This window comes from Pleurodeles waltl, chromosome 10 (assembly GCF_031143425.1).
Source record: "Pleurodeles waltl isolate 20211129_DDA chromosome 10, aPleWal1.hap1.20221129, whole genome shotgun sequence".
Classification (NCBI taxonomy): domain Eukaryota; kingdom Metazoa; phylum Chordata; class Amphibia; order Caudata; family Salamandridae; genus Pleurodeles; species Pleurodeles waltl.
This window is the reverse complement of record NC_090449.1, coordinates 548,000,365-548,022,818: the sequence shown is the minus strand read 5'-3', so window position 1 is coordinate 548,022,818 and position 22,454 is coordinate 548,000,365. Positions and strand designations below refer to the sequence as shown.

Genomic DNA, 22,454 nt, shown 5'->3' with positions numbered 1-22,454 from the left:
TGCTTCACTATGGCCAGGCCATTCTTAAAGTAAACTGACATGCTTCCAGCTCTGCCTGCATAGATGTACTTTTCACTGGTCTTTGTAGTGCATGGAAGCTTCAAAGCATGTGAGTTTCTACCCTGTCAGGAAGATTTGATGCAGTAGCTTGAGGGAAACTTTTCAAAGCTCTGATGTGTGGGGTATTTTTGAAGGCTTAATGTGCCCTGTACAGTGACTAATGAGTAAAGTGAAAGTTACAGGTTTACATCCAGGCAGGGACAGCTCAGCCATTCAGCCTTTTGAGGTGGATAAATCTAGAGCCAAACCAAAGTTTCTGTTCTGCATTGTGTTAAAGGGACAGAGAAAAACAGTTGCTGGAGCACTTTAGGTTGCCATATGCCAAAGCACACACCCAGGGTGTGCACATTCTGTCGAGCATAGGTTTTGTACTGGAAGGATACCCTTCTAGTACAAAAGCTATTCTTTGACATAGTTTAATTGTTTCCCCCCACGCTGTATGTGTGCTGTACAGTCGCAAGATCCATGCAAAGTTGGAAAAGTTTGGTCACTTTTTAATCGTGCTCCACCGTTATGTCTGCCTCAACGAGGCATCATTTTCTGGCACAAATCCTTGTCTACAAACGTTGCTAGCTAGAGATGTGTTTCAGAACTCATGGACCATTGTATGGGAACATCCATGTACCTGCCATGGAACGAAAGCCCTCTTGATTCAAAGTATGTATAGTGCTGGTATGCATTATTTTACAAAACTTTCTAACGCAAATCATGATTTGTGTTGGACATTAAATCCCACCAAAACACTTTGGGGGTCATTCTGACCCTGGCGGTAATTACCGCCATGGTGGAGGTCGGCGGTAGCACCGCCAACAGGCTGGCGGTGCACCGCTGGGCATTCTGACCGCGGCGGTTCAGCCGCGGCCAGAAACGGAAAGTCGGCGGGACTTCCCGCTGCCCTTGAGAATCCTCCATGGCGGACACCCCCTACCGCCATCCGGTTCCTGGCGGTTCTCCCGCCAGGAACAGGATGGCGGTAGGGGGCGCCGCGGGGCCCCTGCAGTGCCCATGCCAATGGCATGGGCACTGCAGGGGCCCCCGTAAGAGGGCCCCACGAAGAATTTCAGTGTCTGCTTTGCAGACACTGAAATTCGCGACGGGTGCAACTGCACCCGTCGCACCTTCCCACTCCGCCGGCTCCATTCTGAGCCAGCGTCCTCGTGGGAAGGGTGTTTCCCGCTGGGCTGGCGGGCGGACTTTCGGCGGTCGCCCGCCGGCCCAGTGGGAAAGCCAGAATGACCGCCGCGGTCTTTTGACCGCGGAGCGGTCTTTCGGCGGGAACCGCTTGGCGGGCGGCGACCGCCGTCCACCGCCGTCAGAATGACCCCCTTTGTGTCATGTTTGCTTCACTTTTCTGATGCAAACCAGGCACAAGGTGTTAGTACATTTTCCCCTAGTATTGTTATGTTGACAAAAAATACACTTGAAGCATCAAATCCATGGTAGCAAGCACCATACAGAAACTTCGTGTCTAATTTAATTTGCAAAAGTACAGGTAACACAAAACAGAAGTTCTGTTCGACAATCCACTTGTACTTTGTGAGACCTTTAGACAATTTAATGTGTTCAGGGTGGTCCATGCATGCCTTATCTAAACCAGATTTTCAAAATACCTCCATAAGGTAAATTTGCATAAATGATCAATATTTACACAGCCAGTGGCCATTCTGTAAACGTTTCTTTGCCCCAGCCCATGTGAAACATCATTCAGCTATAGGTGGGACTTCGGAATTGTGGAAAATAATATTCAGTTGGAACCTTTTGTACCAACACAATAATTGTTTTCAATCACAACCTTCTCCATTGCACCTGCTCTGCCACCTCTCAACCACCAACCTTTCAGCTGCAACCTGTGCAACCAGAGACTGCAAACTGATGTTGTCTCCTGGGAGCCCAATGCAAGATAATCCAAATACTGCTCTGAAAAACATTGAAGAACCAAGCTCTTTCTTGGAAGCCCCCCAGAACCTTCCTATTCTTTTACCAGTCACTCAATACCAGCTGCCGCTAAGACCCAGGTTTCACATTTTTAAAGTGACAGATTTTATGGGTTTGAAGGGAAACCAGGGTATAGGTCTCATTTCTGAGTCAGTGTTTGTTGTGTGCAGGTGAAATTGAATGTTTTCATGAGCAATCACTGTAGTATTCATGAAAATTATGTATATTATGTGGAATATGCTTTAGTGGTTGTCTGTGTGAAAATTCTACATGAGGTGTTCCCTAGCAAGCAACGTCATGCAAGATGCCCGTAGTGCAAGACACTCATTTAATGTATTTCCCATATAGTTTGCAAAGTAATGTAGTCAACATTGCTAGTACAAGGGCTCACATCAAATTTCACAATTTCTGTACCACATTTTTTGCCTAAAACAATGACGGGTGGGTGAAATTAAATGAGAAAAGCATACGTGAAAGACATACGCCCTGAATACCAGTGTCAGTACTATTTATTACTCCTGATAAATAATGATACCATATGTATATTATTTATTGGGTGCAATAAATAGCACATATTGCAAGTTTGGGGTGAATACCTTGTGGATTTTGGTGTTTGGTGCACCAAAATCTGCATTATATGGTAAATGCTTTATGCTTTTCCCCCATTAAATTTCAGAAGATTTGATCTGCCGAAATGTAATGAAGGTTGAGGTATATACGCATCCGGTAATTATTGAATGCATTAAATAGCCATCAAATCATTACTCGCACCCATGTGTAAACAGGGGTTTACGCATGTGTCAGAATACACCAACCAACTTGTAATGAGACCCAAAGAAATGGTAGGAAACATGCTAATCAGGTTTTACCCAAGATTACTATTGCTTAAGACATTTTTTGCCTGGGCCTAGTTTTGTATACTGTACATCTGCAAGTCACGAGAAACAGTGCAGGATTCTTCAATAAGCACTATAGGCACATTTTTAGCAGAGCCAAGCTTCTTTATCATGCTTGGTCCTCATGTCGAAGCACGAACTGTCCAGCAAGCCCATATCATCGGCGACAGAGGGAAGAGCTAGCATGAGTGGTGTGCCAGTTGTCCTGTGCCTAGTCCTGGAGGATGGTGTGCCAGGAGGAATGTGTGGCAGAAACGGTTCCTGGTGTGTACGGAAGCCTAGCTGACAAGGGTCGCCTGAGGGTGATACTAGTGTGACCCCAAACTACATCGTCTGAATGACTGAGAGTTCAAAACTGATCCTAACAAACAGGTTTCTGCATCTTTACAGTCTGTGATATATTGCTAATGAAATTTTAAGACACCACGACAGTGGAATACAATAAAAACTAATATTGAACAAGTAATTTGTTCACAAAATACTTTGAAAGGGTTGCATACATACATGTAAAACCCTGCTTTTAAACCAGTTCGTGTGGAGGGGATTGACTAGCCTGATGGACAATATATTTGTTGTTAATTTTTTTCCTCTGACATCTGGAGTGTGTCTCCTCTTTGGGGAGGGCGTGAGACTGAGATCCTGAAGTGTGGTTAGCTGTCTACAATAACTGTGAGTGATGGAGAGCAAGGCAAACAAGTGCTTTATCCTCTTGCAAGCAGCGTGGTCGTTCCAAAGTGACAGCTTCTTGTCTACTGTCATGCCTGTTTAATCAGCGCCCGAATATTACAAGGTCATGATTTTACTTGCAGAGCATTGTTTGCATTCCTTCAGGCGCCACAAAAGGAGGTATGGTTTGTTGTTGTACTACTTTGCAGAGCCATGTCATCGGAATGAAGGGCCATTTTTGTGTCTTTCAGGCAAAGATATCCGAGCTGTACACACTTCAAACTTGTTAGCGTTCACAAATGAGACCAGTTTTTTTCGGCAGCGAATAACAATATTTCTTGAATAATTGGGAGCGGCTGCATTTTATTTTCACAGATGCAGAGACCTTTATCCATATGCGATTGTACAGTTTGCGCTACAATTGTATTCATGATGTGTGAGCATTTGTATAGATTCAAAAGAAGGAGCACTGTACACAAGTGAGGTTTGTCAGCATGTAGAGGAATCGAATCATGCCATGGTGGTGGGAAAGTTGGGATGGGGATTCATGTGCTTAATGTTTGCCAGTGTTTGCAGGCTGTGAGCCTCAGCATTTTTTCTTAGACTTTGACTCAGAAGGTGAAGAAAGAAATCAGAAAAGGGAGAACAGAGGAAAAGAGAGATGGGAAAATAGTGACAATGGGTGAAAGTAGAAGTGAAAACGAACCTGTGAAAGTGAGATAAGGAAACATGATGATTAGTGTGATGAGAAAAAACAGGAGATTGAACTATGAATAGGCTGTTTTGATTTTTGAACACTGTCATTCAGCAGAATCCGCTGTAGGCGATTAAAAATTGTGGTATATACACGAAGTGTTTGCAATTCGGTAATCAGTCGCAAACTGGTTAGTGACCATTAAAATTTGTTACAAACAAAAGCACATTCAAAATTATTTTTTGGTCAACGAAACAAATTGTGACTTTAATCTTCTGATTCTGAACAGTGAATCTATATTTGCAATTTCCAAATATAAAATCAGTAGATGAATTAAGAACTCATAATTAGTGAACTGCCGTTCAGGGGCATTTTCCATGTTAAATTTATCACGAATGGAAGCAGGTGGTAAACAGACATGTATAAATGGCCCAAGAATGCAACGGTGTCTTCAACAATGCTGATTTCTATGCAGTGACAAGGAGGATGTGGATACCGCCTGTTCAGCAGCGGAGGGGAGAGAGACAGCAAATATGTTCTAGGATTAGGATTTGACTGTTTTCACAGGAAGAGGAGGAGATGTTTTATTTTTGATAAATATAGGCTCAGCAATAAGGTACGTTGTGATTCACTGATGAGCTGCACCCAGAGAAAAGGATTCTCAGAAACCAGAGCATAATAACACACGTTCAGGTATTCACTGCACCTCTTGGCCTCATGAAATTGCTGCGGCTGGTGGAGTTTCCCAAAGTGCCCTATCTAAAGGCCAGATGTATCAAAAAAAATGATTTGTGTTTCTTAAATACCGAATTTTAAGAAATCGCTATTTAAGAAATGCAAAATGGTATGTATGATTTTTGCGATTCGGTAAAAGCGATTTCTTAAAAATTGCAAATGCTGTTACTGAATCGCAAATAGTGAATCCGACCCCATTCGCACCTATGGGCCTGTTGCGAATGTTTTTGCATTTCCCAAATTGTGAATTCCAGTTAGGAATTCGCAAATTAGGAAATGCAAATTCCAGGGTGCTGGGGGCCTAAGGCCCCCTCTGCTGCACCCCAAAAATATTTTTACGGACATGTGAAGCACACACATGCCTTAGGAGCATGTGCGCGCTACATGTCAATTTAAAAAATGCATTTACAAAGCATTTTTAAAATTCACAAATGCTTACCACCAGACTTTTAATTGTGAAAATTGCATTTTCTAAATGCCCAATTCGCATTTAGGAAATGCTTGATACATTTGATTTGGAAATCGCAAATAGGAATTCTCTATTTGCGATTTCCAATTTAGAGAATCACAATTTGCGATTCTCTAAATGGGGTCACAATTTTAATGAATCACTATTTTAGCGATTCCTTAAAATTGCACTGTGAATGCCTTTCATATATTGTGAAAGTCATTTTTTGCATTCGCAAACAGACGGATTTTGCAATTCGCACCATTTGCGAATGCAACAAAGCATGATACATCTGGCCCTAAATGTTTTACAATTTCCTAGAAGCCAAGATGCCTAAAATGAATAATCACAAAGTACTTATACATCCCACAGGACTTACAGCACACAAAAGCAGAATTCTGTATAATTGCGTAATTCCCCATGTGATAGGGTGTGTTGATGAAACACATGTACCGATATGTCGGCATTCAAGCGGTATTTGATACAGAGTGTCTGATCGCAGGCATTGTTGTATGATTTCCTGCCAGTAACCATGACTACAGTATGTTCAGCCACAGTGATATTTACAACCATCTAACAACACAAGACTTTGGTGATTTATTTTCTTGGTAAGTTAAATAAAAGTTTTCCTACCACACATAGGTGTCCTTAAATATGGGTCTCACATACATCATTGTTGTTGTAAATGTCAGTGCCTTTGTCCTTGGATACTAAGACCCATATTTATGGGAAAGTGGTGCAGTGCAGCGCAGCAAGTCACCTTGCTGTGCTGCACTAAGTCACTGGGAAAGGGCAGGAATGTGCAATATTTAAGGCATACAGTGCATTTCTGTCCTTTCCCTCTGTGGTTGTGCACAGTGTGCTGCCAAGAGCCAACCAGGTACCCTTGCACCATGGTGCAAGAGTGCCTGTGTTGCATGCAGGATTATTTTTCTGAAGGCAGTGGCACCTTCCTGCACAAAAACAATCCTGGGACGTGTTTCCCTCCTTCTATGAGGGCTGCAAAATGCAACAAACATAGAAAGAGGAAAAAACAAGAATAATTGTGATATTTCTCCTCATTGCTCCTCCTCTGGGGAGCACAAGGTTTTGGTGCATCCCCAGGTTTTGCAATTATGGAGTTGTGTCAAAATTCATGGGAGTTACATGGGAACATCCACCACAAGGCCCATGGACCACCTACCCAGGGCAGAGTAGTGCAGAGGCTTGCATTGTGTTGGCTACTCCAGATTTATGAGGTCACTCAAAGCCATGCAAAGTCATAAATCTGACTTACAGCCTTACATCACACATGTACCACATTGTGTGGTATGAACGTGATGCAAGATTCTTGTAAATATGCCCACAGTATATACATAAATGCCAGTGATTGAACAGCTTAACATCAAGACCACGTCAGAATCAATTTGTGTAATGTCTTTTTATGCAACCATTCTAAAGGGTTTGGTTTTTGAATTAACAAATTTGTACATGCCAATCAGCGAATCCATTGTTAAGTCATGTATATTACGTTTTCATACAGGGTGGCCAGCAGGAGGTCCCATTTCATTTTGACATCATGCTCCTTGGACAAACATGGATTGAATTATACTGATGTATAACAGAGTCACATACCTGGAAACATGTACACCTTTAACTCACCAAACAATTGTCTATGTCCTGTTCATGGTGGTCTTGTATCGGACTTGCCTTCTAGTGCTATAAGATATGTGTCCCTTATAGTATTTACTGGGCCCTTTCCTCTCAATTTTATACCTTAATATGCGTATCTGCTTCTTCATAAGCCCGGATCCTCAAATCGCCAAGGCAACTGTGTACATCTGGGAGTTTAGATTATTTCCACTGCACGGTCATGCGTCTTTTAGCCAGAATTAATGGCTAGTCTAAAAATGTATATATATATTTTTTTCTTCTACCTGGGGCATTAAGCCCAATAGGCATGTCAAGGGTTCCCAGTCAGTTCAATTACCTAACTCACGTCCTTTGTCCAGAAATGTGCTATTATTGAATATGACCATCCCATATGATAGAAGTCTGACACTGGTTGTTTACATCTAGGACATTCTGATGAAGCACCCTATAACATTGGCTTGTGCTCTTTGGAGCAAGACGTTTGGTGAAGATTGTTAAACTGGGTGTACTTCAATCTGGAGGTTCTAGACACCTTTATAACATGTTCCAGTGAGGACACTGATTGTTCATCTTTCAGTACTTATCACATACATTCTCCCCCCCAGCCTTAAGCTTTAGACAATTGTGTGAAAACTGTGATACTCGTGTGTTATATAGTATTGTGACAGCTGTTCTACCATAACAGTGGCAGTGGTTTAATAGAAGCTGCAGCACATCTTATTTGTGTGTTTCATTTTGATCCTGTACCCAGACCTGCCTATTGTCTTCACCAGTACGTTATATGTAAAAAAGTGTCCGTTTCCACTTCCTCACATGCCTCCCATATCATGAAACATGAGTAGTATAGCATGTTCAAAAATATCACTCAGTGTCTGCAATCCAGTCTCTGGCCATGGTCTTGTCATTCTGGTAGTGTCCATACTGACATTTCTGAGGGGTATGGGTAGGGTGCCTACTTAGATGTATATAATAATTCCAACAATATTTGGTCGTCTCTGCCAATTTGTTCAGAATGAGTTTTGCAGCTGCTGTGCTCATGAACCAATCTATGTGTGCTCCCATAGCTCCTGCATACCATCTTCCCTTTCAGGACTGGGTGCACTGATTAGTCATTTTAGTGGTCCCTGCAGCTGAGCTGTTGCATAGTATAGCTCATAGCTTGGAGCTCTGAGGCCTTCTTTACTTAGATGATCTTGGTGTTTTGTGGAGCACATTCTTTTCCTTCTAGTTCCATATAGGAAGGGCCACTGAAATTAAGCAGCCAGGGAGCAGCAAATTATGGGGCAGAGTTGACTAACCTATGAGGCAAAAAAAGGCAAATTATGTGGCATAATGTGGCTGATTTCCTTGATAGTATAGCAGTATTGATAGTATTCATTATTTTGACATTTTTACACATTGCAATACTGTCTTGGCAAATAATTCACCTAATTAGTACCAGTTTAACAACGAAATACATAAATAGGTAACTGAAAGATGATCAGTTAACATTTGCAAAGGGTCTTCCTAAGTGTGTTGACACATAATACCACATTTCATTAACTTTTGATCCGTTTCAGCTTAAAATAATTTTTGGAAAAAAGAATCTGCAGATTATGCAGCAGATGATGGATTGTGTGGCAAATGTGGCAAATCCTTAATTTTGTGAAAAAATCTGCAGCCGCAGAATTGCAACATTCCAGTGCCCCTACACAAAGGGTGGAAAAGCCACAATGTAGCTCTCTGAGAAATCTCCTAGTTAACTTCAGTCATAGATCTGCAAAACAGTACAGTAATCAGGCAGGACCAGCATCTTGGCTGTCGCCACCTTCCACATTGGTGAAAGTGGAGTCCTGATTCAGAGCATGATAGACTACCATGTTGGAGTTATTATTCTGCTAAAATTACCTTTTGTAAAGTTTTTGGCCAAATAGTAATTGTTCACACCCAGGTATTTTAAAGTATCAAACTACAACCCTATGTTCTCTATCTGTTAGGTGTTTAACAGGAACAGACATGAGGGCCTAATTTCTTTTCAGTATTTAAACTGCACCAATTTCATCAGTGGGTTGATTACCACTGGTAAATTGTTCTCAGTATCCCCCGAATAGATATGTACATCATCTGGACAAAGTGATATAATGTGCCACCTGTTGGTCACCTTTATTTCTCAATCTGGACCCTTATGTCTTTATTAGCATGCTATTCCCGATGATGAACTTGTAAAATGGATATTTTTTATGTATATTATCGCTATTGTTTTAACCTCTGTATTTGCTTTTATGTACATCTCTGATGTTCTAATAAAGTATGATTGAACTGAATTGAATTGAATTAAATAAGCACATTAGCGGCTCCATGGCCATTAATAAGGTGATGAGAGGTAGCGTGCAACCTTGTCTGATGCCTCTTTTTATGCAGAATTGTTAGGAAGTCAACTGGTCTGCATGAACTCTTCCAGGGAGCTGCATGCACAGCAGCTGTACCCATCTCTGAAGCTCTGTCCCCAGGACCATCCTTTAGGTGCCATCACAAGGTGTGGACATCGCAGGCTATCCAAGGACTTTTCTATATCGAGGGAGACAGCCAATTGTATTGAGCCCTCTGCCCTGCAAAGCGGCCTTGCGTGGATTAATAAATCTCATTTTTGAGTTGTGTCATGCATGCACCACAATGCATTGTGCAAGAGTGACGCAACTGGGATCATAAATATGAACCTAGATTTATGAAGCCATGCAAGGCCACCTTGCATGACCTTGAGTGGCTTCATAAATCTGGAGTAAAGCAACACATCGCAGGCATTCCATTGGTGTTGCATGGGTTTTTCATCACTGGGGGGACCCAGGGCCCAAGGGAACTATGAAATGAAGTGGGAAAGACGGATCATCGATAAATAGGGGGAATCTGCCTCGGAGCATCAGTGGGTGCGACTCACTCACTCGCTATCTTGACCATGAAACTAGTTTGACACTTCAATTAAATTCCTTTTTTTCAAAAATGTTTCAAAAATATAAACCATACATATGTCAAGCCAGGTATGTTTCCAATAATATAATGCAACAAGGAAACACAACATAAGTAAGGAAGACTTAACAAAGCAAACTATTATATTACAGTAAAGTGAATCTGTGCTTTCTCTTCCTTTGCTCGACACTGACCCTCCCCGACAGCACCTCCTGATCTATCACCACCTTTAACATGGCTCCATCTGTGCTGCCTAAGTGCTGCTATATGTATAGAAATGTTGCCAAGGTTTGAAGCCTCTTCACTTTCTGTTGCTGGCCTTTCCCCCCCCCCCAACTTGCAATTTGGTCTGTATTTCTTCAAAAGTGGTGGTCACCTGAACCAGGCCACAGTCAATATCACCACTGTAGGGGCCTATCTGTAAATTGACTTTATATATTGATAATGTCACAGTGGCATGTGCAAGGTAGTTGAGAGATCTGCTAAATTAATTTAAGTAAGAAAGGTATGTTTAGCTGCCTAGGCCTGACTGCTGGACAACCCATTGGTGTTGGTGTTGCTTGTTCCTCCACCTCTTTAACAGTGCATGACCGAGAAACAACTTTTGGTCCAGGAATATTTTCTGGGTTCTGCTATTGAAGTACTGCATAGAGGTTTACTGGTGTCATCACATTCCGAATCAGTCTTCTAGTATCCCCGTTTTTCTGTTTTGCGTCCTCAATGTTATGGGACATCTGTTTGAAAACAGTACTGCTGAGCATTATGTTACAATAAAATGCACTTTTGCTTTAAATGTGCGTCTATTATTGAATTAATATAAAAAATTCATTTTCTAAAAAGCCACAGAGATAACACTGCAGGTATATCTAATAACACAACTGTATGGATATGTGTGGTTAACTAAATCTAGAATTGTAAGATTGCTTAAAAGTTCAGTCTCCTTAATGTACATGAAATATATTATAAAATTGAAACAGAAGTGACTGCCCCTTTTGTATGTTTGTGTAGACTAACACTTTCTCAAAATACACATCCAGTGTGGATTTAGATGTATCTCTACCTTGACATGACTTTTCTGCTGTGTAACTCACCTCTAATATTAGAGGGTGGTGTTTATGAGTCATCATTGCCGACTCCAGTCACCAGTTTAGAAATCATATGTTGATTCTATAAACTCCTCAATGGAGGAATAAGTGGTGGTTTTGTAGGAGGTCCTCCTCCTGTTCCACATGCCTTATTCAAACAACTGGCTGCTTTCTCCTTCATTCTGGACCAGTGATCTTACCACCTTTTGGAGGTGTCTCAATGGTATGGTGTCACCTCAGCCAAATGGTTTTTTGCTTGAATGCAGAGGCAAATTCTTCTCTTTTATGACTCAGAGGCAGTCAGTAAAAAATTCCCAAAGAGGTAATAATTTCGTGCTACACATTCCTCTGCAATTATTTCTTGCTTTTCTTTGCTGACCTTGTTTCTTCTTTGTGCTTCCTACATTTCCTGGATTTGTCCTTTTGGAGTGGATGGAAGTGTCGTATGTACGATAGAGTAAGAAAGAATAGCACCTCCCAGGCCAGCTGCAGTTCACAATTTGGTGCACATTCTGTACAGCACCAGCTACTAAAGATGCTGCTGCAAAACAGAAAAATATTAGGTATTACGCAAACCATTTCTTGTGAACTCAGAGTAAGGGTATCTGTAAGCCACCATCCACACCAGGATCCGTGTCTTCACATAAAGTATGACATGTAGCATTTTGAAAAGGAGTCCTTTTCAAAATGCTATGTGCCATACTTTATGTGAGGCAATGGGTCGCAAGCAATGGTTTGGGTAATACCTGCCCATTGCCACTGTGTTTAAGGATTGGGAAATTTAAAAATTACCCTGTTAACGAACATAATTGAAGGAGAGGTGTTCGGACCATGACATGAATCGTGTGAGAAATTGAGGAAGCTCTCAGAAGATATTTGCTGTGAAATTATTAATGCTCTGAAGAGGTTCAATAGAACCAAACACATTGAATGTGGCTATATTTATTATTATACAGAAATAATTTTTGGAATCTAAAAAAAGAAAAAAAAACAATTTTTGTTTGTCAAGATTATATTTATAAATGGGACGGACTGTTAATAGCTTGAATACCCATTAAAATCTATTTGGGTGCGCCCTTGCCTTTTTGAGTTAAGATTTCACAAGGACTGTCTTTCTTTCTGTTCTCCCAGCCTCCACAATGCATGTGGAGGATATTTCCTGGTTGTGAGGTCAACATTCATTATCTGTGGGCAGCATTCACAATTTGTGAATCTTACTGATTCCTTAATAGTGAATTGGTATTTTGTGAATGTGAAGCACATCTGTTTACTATTTGGAAAAGTCAAATGTTTGTACAAAAGAAATAGCAATTCCCAATTTTTGTTTTTGTTAAATGATGTTTATTGAAGATTCAAAAAGCAGTACTAAAAGAGATACTGTTTGTGAAGAAATACATACATCAAATACAATTGCACTTTTAAATTATACACTTATGTAATTAAATCATGTTTTGTTATTTTATATACAAAAAGGAAAAGGAAGAAGAAAAGAAGTGGGGTAGTAAAAGAAGGGAGGAACAATTGATTAAGGTAATGAGTGTGAGAAAATAAATGTAGGGAAAGGTTTAACCTTCTAATGTAACATTAATGAAGACACAGTATGTATTGTATGTTCATTACATATAAAATAGCACAATTTTAAGACAGATAATTTAGAAATATCTTTCCAACAAAAAGTATACTTTAAAGGCAAGTGCAATAAAAAGATCAAACAACAAGGCTTTGGAGACAAATGTTCAAAGGTATGTGCTAGAGAACCTAAGAAAACATTTTGGAAAGTTAGCAGTGTATCAGATTTGAAAATTTTTAAACATTTAAACCAAATAGATTTCCAGAACTTTTTAACATGAGTACAATAATATAATAAATGTATTAAAGAACCATTAAATATGAAGCATGACCTACAGAATAAAGAAGCAGATGGGTCAGATTAAGAAGTACATTCTGGGGTAATAACAGCCCTATTATAAACAGAAAATAGGGGCTGTGTAATGCAAGCACCATTGGAGGTATTAAATATTTCAAGCCAAATTCTGTCCCAGAATTGTACAGAAAACACTATGGATAGTTCTCTTTCCCACTGTAATTCAGAGACCTTTTAGTTCTAACAGGAGTAGGAGACATTAATGTTTTATATATACAAGCCTCTTTGGGAATAGACTCTTAGTGAACCATATCCAAAGGTGTCAGAAGTATAGGTGCAACTGGGGGAGGAACAAATTGGTGAGTGAGAAGAAAGGAACAAAGCAGAGGAAATTAATTTATATTCCTTTAAATAGAAGTCAGGTAAGTGATATTGTATTTGTAAGTGAGGAAAATGTATAATAAAATTGTATTTCACAAATTGGTGAACAAATATGTTACCTTTCTCCTTCCAGTATTTGAAGTAAAAAGGTTTATGACAAAATGTAAGAAATGTATTATACCAAATTGATGAGGATGGAAAACATTGCTGAAAATAAATTATGTGAATGTTTTAAAATGGGATTCTTTGATATATAAGTACAATTAGATATATGAGTGATATCTTTGAATGAAAAACCACTCAGTAAGGAATGTTCAAATGTGATCTATTGTGGGATGGGCAAATCTTGAAAGTTGTTACTCAGGGGATAAAACTGCCTAATCAGAAAGGCGAAGTGATAACGTTCAAAATCAGGAAATCATAAACCCCCTTCATTTTTTGGATGTTTAAATTTACAGAGTGCAATATGTGGATGTTTCTTGTGCCATCGGAATTTTGTACAAATGGGGTCAGTTTGTCCTGAATAATAATTAGGAATTTAAAGGGTAACATAGATATTGTATAAAAGACATGTGGAACAATCATCATTTTAATGATATCAAGTCTACCCCACCATGATGAATGAAAAGGAGACCAAGTTGAATGTAGTATTTGTAATTTAGATTTTAATGTCGCAAAAGTATTGCTAAGTGTGTTAAATATACTAGGGAAAACCAAACACCAAGGTATTTTATTTTGGCGGGGCACCATGCAAAATTAGTAGTGGTGAACATACATTGATAACAAAAGGAGTTCAATGGTAAACTTTTAGTTTTGGAAAAATTACGTTTATAGCCAGAAATACTGAAATATAATTTGATCTTTTGTATGAAAGGGTCCAGGGAAGTCAAGAAGTTAGACATATAGATTAGAACATCATCTGCATAAGCAGATAACTTAACATCTAGGGAACTTTTTTTACATCCGGAGATAAGTGTATTGCAACGTGTATGTTCAAGGAATGGTTCTAGGCAAAGGACAACCAATAAAGAAGAAAGGGGGCAACCTTGTCTAGTATCTCTGTGTAAAGAAAACTAAGAAGAAAAACAACCATTGGCGAAAACACTAGCACAGGGATTGGAATATAATACATTTATAAGTAAGATCAATTTTGGGCCAAAGTCAAACCAGTGATGAGTAATGAACTGCTAATGAATGCAGTCAAATACTTTTGAAGCGTTTAGAGATATGGCTGCAGGTGGAATATTGCTTTTTCAAGTCAGCACAAAAATGTTAGAAAACATCCTGGCATTATCTGCTGCAAGTCTGCTCTTAATAGGTTTGACAAGAAGAGGTACAACTTTTTCTAGGCAGGATCTTGGCAAACATTTTGCAATCATAATTGATTAATGAAATAGTCTGATCATTTTTGCAAAGCATGGGATCTATATCTGGTTTGGGGATAATAACAATTAAGGCTTCTAAAAATGGAGCCACTAGCTTTTGAACTCAAAATAAATTAATTAAGAACTCTAAATATTTGGAGGCAAAACATGCTGAAATGGAGGAATATAGTTTGATGCAAAAGCTATCAGGACTGAGAACGTTAGCTATTTTCAGGGATTTAATTGTGTCCTTAACCTCTTGGAGGGTAATACCAGCCTCGAAGTCTTCTAATATATGTGACAGGAAGGGTTTAGAGAGACCATTAAAAAACTGTTGTATTTTAGCTTCTGATTGGGTAGTATCTTCTGTGTATAGTGTTTTGTAATAAGATTGGAAGGCATTGGAAATGTCAGAATCAGAAATCAAAGTAGTATTTTTGGATTAATTTAGAATGGGGACTATGTTTTTATGTTTAGTCTGTCTTTTAAAATAGTTAGCTAGCATTTTATGAGCTTTATTCTTACCTCCATGTAGTTTAGATGATAGCAGGATGATACATGGATCAAAGGTAACAAGTTTATTGAGATTAGATTTGGCTTTGATCAATTCATGTAAAATCAAGGTAGATTTGAAAGTAAAGTATGTTCAAGTGTTTTAATGTGTTGAAGTAAGATTAGATTTTGAGAGTTTAACTTTGTTTTCTTCTTTGCAGAATAAGCTATATTTAAAGTTCTAAACGTGGCTTTGAAAATCTCCCAGTTATTAGGAATGGAGGTATCACTAGATTGGTTAATTTGAGAGAATCAAAACAAAAAGCAGTAGCTTCAGTTATAAATTGTGTATCAAATAATAGGGAGTTATTAAATCACTGTCTGCCAGTTTTGGAGTCGGTATGAGAAATATCGTAGGAGGCCATTACTGGTGCATGATTTGAGATAAAAATGGATCCAATTTCAGATGATTTTATAGAAGGGAGTAAGGATTTTGTAACGAAAATATGATCAATTCTGAAAATTGTATTATGTAAATTAAAGAAAAAAGTAAATTCAAACGTAGCAGGTTTGCAAGTTTTCCAAACAGCAAATAGTGGTGGAGTTGTGATCGCTGATTAGAATGTCTTTTAGGATTTGTCTGGGTTAAACTTGCATTTAGATTTCCTATTGTAAAGGCTCTAACCAGTTAATAAAATCACCTTCTATAATGATGTTGGGATTACCAATATTAGCACATTTTATTCAAATACTATACCAAACCAGGGCCAGGTTTGGCTGGGCCAAAGATATTAAATAAAGAAATGTGTTTATTATGACTAATGCCGTCAACCAGTAACCACCAGCAATCAGGCTCACATTCCGTAGTTATAACTTGTTCTTTCAATGCTTTATGTCAGAGAATAGCAACACCACCTTTACAATCAGTAGCTGAGGAAAACAAACCTGGCCAATCCATTGTTGTTTTAATTTAACCAGTTCTACATCATCACAATGAGTTTCCTGTAAAAAGGCAATTTGGGAGATAAGCTGAGACAAATGAAAAAGTATTTTTTGGATTTTAACCGGATGCCCAATTCCACAGATGTTCCACGAGACAACATTAAACATATTGGATACAAGGCTAAGGGTGCAGGAATAAGGGTGACAAGCTTCAAAAATGTAAAGGTTGAAAAAATGACACCATTTATTAAAGATAATATCTGATATGAATGAAGTGATGTTATGACGTTAAGTGACATATCAGCACTCACAAAATAGATATGCAAAAAAGAACAGAACATAAAGAAAAAAGGAAATATAAGAAAGTAGAAGAAGAGACACATTAAGGATGAAAACCCAGATTTGAAAAGACAAATACTGAAAACAAAGGTGTGACACCATTACAAGAACAACAGCAGTGAGAGAGCATAAACAAGTTATGACGAAAAGTCAAATATTAAGAAAATAAGAAATAGAAAGAGAACAAACTCAAATACAAATTCTTACATTTTTTGGACAGTAGTACCCATAACATGAGAAGTAACAGTCTGAAGGAACATTTTTAATTTGACAAGGTCTTCAAAGGCTCTGGAGGTGCCCTCATAAGTATTTTTGCATGAGCAAGGATGAAGGATGCCATAAGGTATGTTTAGCTGTCTTAGTTGAGGTCGCAAAGCAAGGAACTCCTTTCACCTGGCCTTTGTGACTTTGTAGCAGTCTTGAAAAAATTATATATTATGGCCAGACTAAATAGGACAATGTTTTTCCTTTGCAGCTTTCAAGATACTTGGAATGTTTGTAAATTAAAAAAATAGCATGATGGTTCCTTGAGATTTAGAATTACCGAGGGCTCGAATGATGAGCTCATTGGATATTAAGAGGAGGAGTAGTAGGCAGTCCAAGAAGCTCTGGGAAAAATTTCTTTAGGAACTCAAGTAAATCAGGACCCTCAAGATCCTCTGGCAGACCATGTAGGCGAAGAGTATTGTGATGATTCATGTTTTCAGGGCATTCCATATGTATTTTGAGTTTTTAGATTTCCTGCTCATGGAAAGAGATCTTAGTAACCACATCTTGCAGAGAACTAATGTAGTTTTACATTTTGACCATTTTACCCTCCATAATAATCTAGCTGTCCTCAATTTGTTGAACTATTTAATTGGTAGCACACATAAAAGGTTGTAGCCCCTCATCTCATCAAGGATGGGGTCAAGAACTGCATTATGAGATGACATAATAGATGATGTAGGATCATTTTTCACCCTTTTAGGCTATGTGCTAGATGAGGTGCCTTTAGCAGATGCAAGGAGGTCACTGGCCATCTTTGTGTAGTGTGCAGTACAATTAATATTTTTAATGATTTTGGTTTCTGTCCATATAACAAAATAATGAGTGAAGCATACTATGGAGGTAGAAAATGTATGTGAAACACCTTTAAAGGTAGACAGTGGCAATGGAGAAGTTCTAAAGTCTCTTGCTGAATGTGGAAAATACATGGTAAGAAGACTTCACAGCATTGTTTGACAGGAAGGCACTATGAAAAATCTCAGCCCATCAAACTCAATATAGTATGTGCACCATGCAGAAGAGGTAAGACTTGAGGTGAAAAACATAAACATGAGCAAAGAGCAGAACAAATTTACATGGCAGTTAGGTAGTATATGAGCTTATTGCAATAATAAAAGAACACTTACACTTGTCAGAAGCACATATATAAGTCATTCCATAAGTTACTTGCGAAGAGACATGACAAAAAATGAGGAATGGCAGTGTGCTGATAAAATGTCTGTGGTACGTGTTATTTACAGAAATCACCACATCTGCACAGGGTCGTACCAGGCACCTTCAACAGGGCGTAGAGGGCTCAATGAAGTGGATTAATATGAGGCCAGTTCACTAAAAGTGCCAATATGAGTAGCATAAGATAAACTGAAAGGCTCCAATGCACTCACCAAATGGCACTAACCGCCTCAGCTCCGGGTCATATCAGGTACAGGGCTAAGAGGGTTGCCCTGAAGAGAATCAATATGTGGCCAATTGATAGAAGCTGCCAATTTGAGAGGCACAACACACATGCGTAAAGCGGGCGACACGCTCATGAAATGGCAGTTGCCCACAATTCACAAAAAATCACTGCCGCAGCTCCAAGACTCAAAAGGATGCATCAGAAGAAGTATGTTGCAGGCCCTCCAGGTCACAGAAGGCGCCTAGGCATGTCTGGAATGGCAGTGGCCCTGGTCAAAGTGGTCTCTGTGAGGTAAATTAGCTTTGCAGTATACCGTAGCTCAAGGTGATGCCTCCATATTGAATGGTGCATAAGCTATGCCCCAATTTGTGATTCTTTAACAATTACCAAATAAGAATCACTAGTTCCTTCATTCCTATATGTGGGCCTAATTTTTTACAAATTGAACATGTGGGCGCTCAGGTGACTGAGATTAAGGCCATGCTTGGAAGCATTTGGAGGCTGCAGTGTTCATTTGAGATGAGATGTTGTTTGTACAATAGGGCCCTCAGCTCATGTCTGAAACTGAAGAGTGATACAATTGATTTGAGCTACAAGTCTAGTCGAAGACGTATTTGATTGGGTAAATTATTCAGTTTTATCTGGAGGTGGTTCCACTGAAAATTATGATCACTAAATGTTGTCACTCTAGCTATTTAGTAAACAGAGGATAACACTGTGTGATCACTTAAAAACACCCAAGCTAGACTTGCCATTTTTTCTAACTATTTCTACTTTTTATGAAACATACAGTTGAAATGGTATTTTGCTGATATCCATGTGACTATGTCTTGTAGAATGATGAAATGTTGGGAATAGTGACCATCAGTGCCCTCACTGATGTCTGCTGGGATGTTTTAGGGGGACATATTACATAAGGTTTGCCCTAATAAATATATATCCATAAAACTCCGAGAGTATGATCATTTTGCACATAAAATTACTGCATGATATGGAATGCTGCAGCCTCACCTTTAGTGTGAAAATATGCAGCTTTTCTACCTCTGCAACCCAAAAGTGTGTTGCTGCAGAATTCCAAATCATGCAGTACTTTTATGTGTGTGTACCCCCCTAAGTCTTATTGGAACATATATATGTCTTTAGCAGTCATAGATAGAAATGTAATTTCCTAAATATTGGTTACAACCATATGGTCGCACTAGGTGTAGATTTTCTACTATTAACTCCACAGGAGTGGCATTTTTGTAATGATATTTAGGTCAGGATATTTCTGTTAGATGATAGTTTGCTAATGATATTCTCTACCAAACTGATTAGGGATTGGTGGGTATTTTCCTACCATGCATGTCTAAGTTCTCCTTGTGACAACTATTAACACTTGATAGCTGTGTGAGATGTAAGCTAGAGCTGCACACACCACAGCAGCCCTTCACGAAAACAAGACCACCACTTTTTGGTAGAAAATATTTTTAGGTCCTATTTATTACTTATAATGTAGCATACAGATGTTGAGAAACATAATTTTGAGTATAGCATTGAAACTAGCGTTGACAAACAACCTTATGCTTGATGAAACTTGAGTAAAACCAAAAAAGCTGTATCGCCAATATAGAAGACTCAGCTATGCAATTTATCCTAGTTGCGGCCCAGACTTGTCCCTCAATTCAGAGGTAGCAAGGGTCAATGGCAGTCAAGAGCAAGGGTCCTGTGCCCCCGGAAGTAGGTAGACCCTGTGTACTCCCAAAGATTTTCCTGGGGGCCAAAATGTTGGTCTCTGATGTGACTGTGGGTCGTATTGATGTGAATAGGGTGGCAGTCGTGGTTGGTGGTGGAGGAAGCATTCCAGTGTGTGTTGGAGGTAAGGTGGGTTTAGGGGATTAAAGCATAAACATCTAGTGGCTGAATTGCACAAAGTGAAACCAGAAAACCAGGGATTAACCACAGCTTCCCCACTTTACCGAATTGTGTGATGCTATGCAAGTGTTTTATTCAACTTTCCCTTTATTCTCACATAGAAGAGGATTCGAAATACAGTACTTCAGGATGGGTGGTGTACAAAACATTCTCCTGTGTTTGATTTAATAAACATTATTGTTGTTCATTTATAACGGGAACTCAGGCCACTTAAAGGCCCACCTAATATAGACTTAACTCTTAGTTTGCTATTGGCATTGTTGCTAGAGTGGGGGAAGAATGAATGTTTCATGTATAAAAAAATTATCACTTAAAAAAAAAAGAATTTGATAATTTTCAATGTACTGCTATAATCTGATTTACTAAGGTGAAACGGTTCTGCATGTTATATAAAATTCATTTTTTTAATTCTTTTATCATATTTTTGCACTTTTACTGCAAGATGTCTTTAAAAATGAAGGTGTTCCTAATGTGAAGTGATGCAGGACCAGCTAGTTATATCATTTTTAACTGCAATTAACCTGTAACTAAATGACTTTTTGATTAACATTTTTTTAATGTTAGTGCCCAGACAGGTAAAAAGCAGCCCAATGCTGTAATTCACCAGGGGGGCGCATGCAAAGGTCACGAGGGTCTCATGCAGCCCCAGGCCGTACTTTGAATATCACTGAGGTTGACTAACTGTATTCATATGATAATCACTTGCTTTTTTGTTTCTAAACGCCTTAAATTATAGAATTTAGTTTTACTCAGATCAATAGTGCTCATTATGATGGCCTCGGAAATTGTGGAAGGCCTAGTCAGTCTTTCTGGGGTTGGACCTTGTGATCCTCGGATCACTGCCTAACTCAACAGTGAGTGATGGGTTCATTAAGCCATCCTGGCAGCCAAAGTGTCTTCGCAGGTAGTCTTTGGCTGTCTTTAACAGCCGTCTGGATTGTGTCATTAATGTTTACTTTTCAGTTTAATTCCAGAGATTTTCTTGTTACATTAATTGTTGTGCTCGTACTACTACAATTTGCATGGTCTAGTTGCTCTTTCAAAATTTTGGCACGCTGCTGTTCTGGGTATTATTCATAGACCATGCTCCGAATAACCTGTTGACCTTGTATTTTGTTGTGTTTCATATTGAATAGAATTGAGCCACATTTATTAGTGGCTAACGAGTTTAGAATAGACTGGAATATTGCTTAGTGCTGAATTATATTGTCTAGTGGCTGGCTAGATCCACTTATGGATTTATGTAAACCCTTATGTGTACACACGTGGCAGAGGACGCTGCTGTTAGTTTAATTCTGCTGGGCGTGCTCTTCTTGACCTCTGATCTGCCCTGAATTTAACATGATAAATGAAAGGGTTCATCATGCTGTATCCTGCTTTATCACAAAAGATATGGCTCTCCAGATCCCTATCCTTCCTTTGGGTGGTTGAGCCATATAAGGACAACCAAGGTGACTCCTTGTTTTAAAGCACCTATAACTAACATGGGCTGTGTGAGAAGTATGTCAGAGGTCCAGTTGTATTGATCACCATTCAGAGGCTGATTATGTATTTAAAATATGATCATCAAGTCTAGTGTTGTAAAGTGCCTAAAGCCGAATTGCACAGACAAAGGTTGTCCATGGGGAGCACAGTCAATCTATAGTAACAGTGTAAACGCTGACTATGCAAATGGCTCCCGTTTTGCACATGTGGGTATTGTGAAGTCTTGTATAGCTTCATTCCTCAAAGACCAAAGATGGACACCACCTATTTAAACTGTGTACTGAATTTTGCACCAACACTTGCATTAACTTGCCAATGCAAAAATTACATTTTTGCACTAGTCACTTGATGCCAATGGTTTTGTACAGGCCAGTCACTCAAAATGTTCTTTTTACACCATTTAATTAGTATAAATTACATTTTGCACTGGTCAATTTCTGTAAATGTCGCTGCAACAATGAAAAATGTGACTGTGCTGGCACCAAATATATTGAGTCTGGCTAACAGAACCACATTTGAGAGGATGGTAAAAATATTTTAGTAGAGCTATTTTTCATAATTATGAGCTGCAGACATGACATTTAAAGTGTTGGCAAAATTCTGCATTTCACTTTTGCAAGAATGACTCATTAAAGGTTTTCCACATAATTATAATCTTTTGTCGACAGACGTTTTACTGGGAGAGAGAAGTGGTCCCTAGATTATCCAGTAGTAAGCAGGCAAGACGTTCAGCCCCAGACGTCTCGAGGCATTAGCGCCATGCCCTGTTTCAGCTGTGAGTACACCTTGTTTACTCAGGCCTCTGGCATGATGTGCAATTGACGGGTCATTTGTCAGCAGAGCACAAAAAACGTGACCACAAAACCCTCAGTGATACGGTGCGCTGTGTGTTGGAACTTGCTTCGAAACGATG

The 22,454-nt window shown here is 39.1% G+C and overlaps 1 protein-coding gene across 1 annotated transcript in view; it reads left to right on the top strand.

The window, feature by feature from the left end:
* Positions 1–22,454, top strand: part of WNT9A (Wnt family member 9A) — a 230,130-nt gene that overhangs the window by 72,141 nt on the left and 135,535 nt on the right. The gene's annotated exons all lie outside the window — the stretch shown is intronic.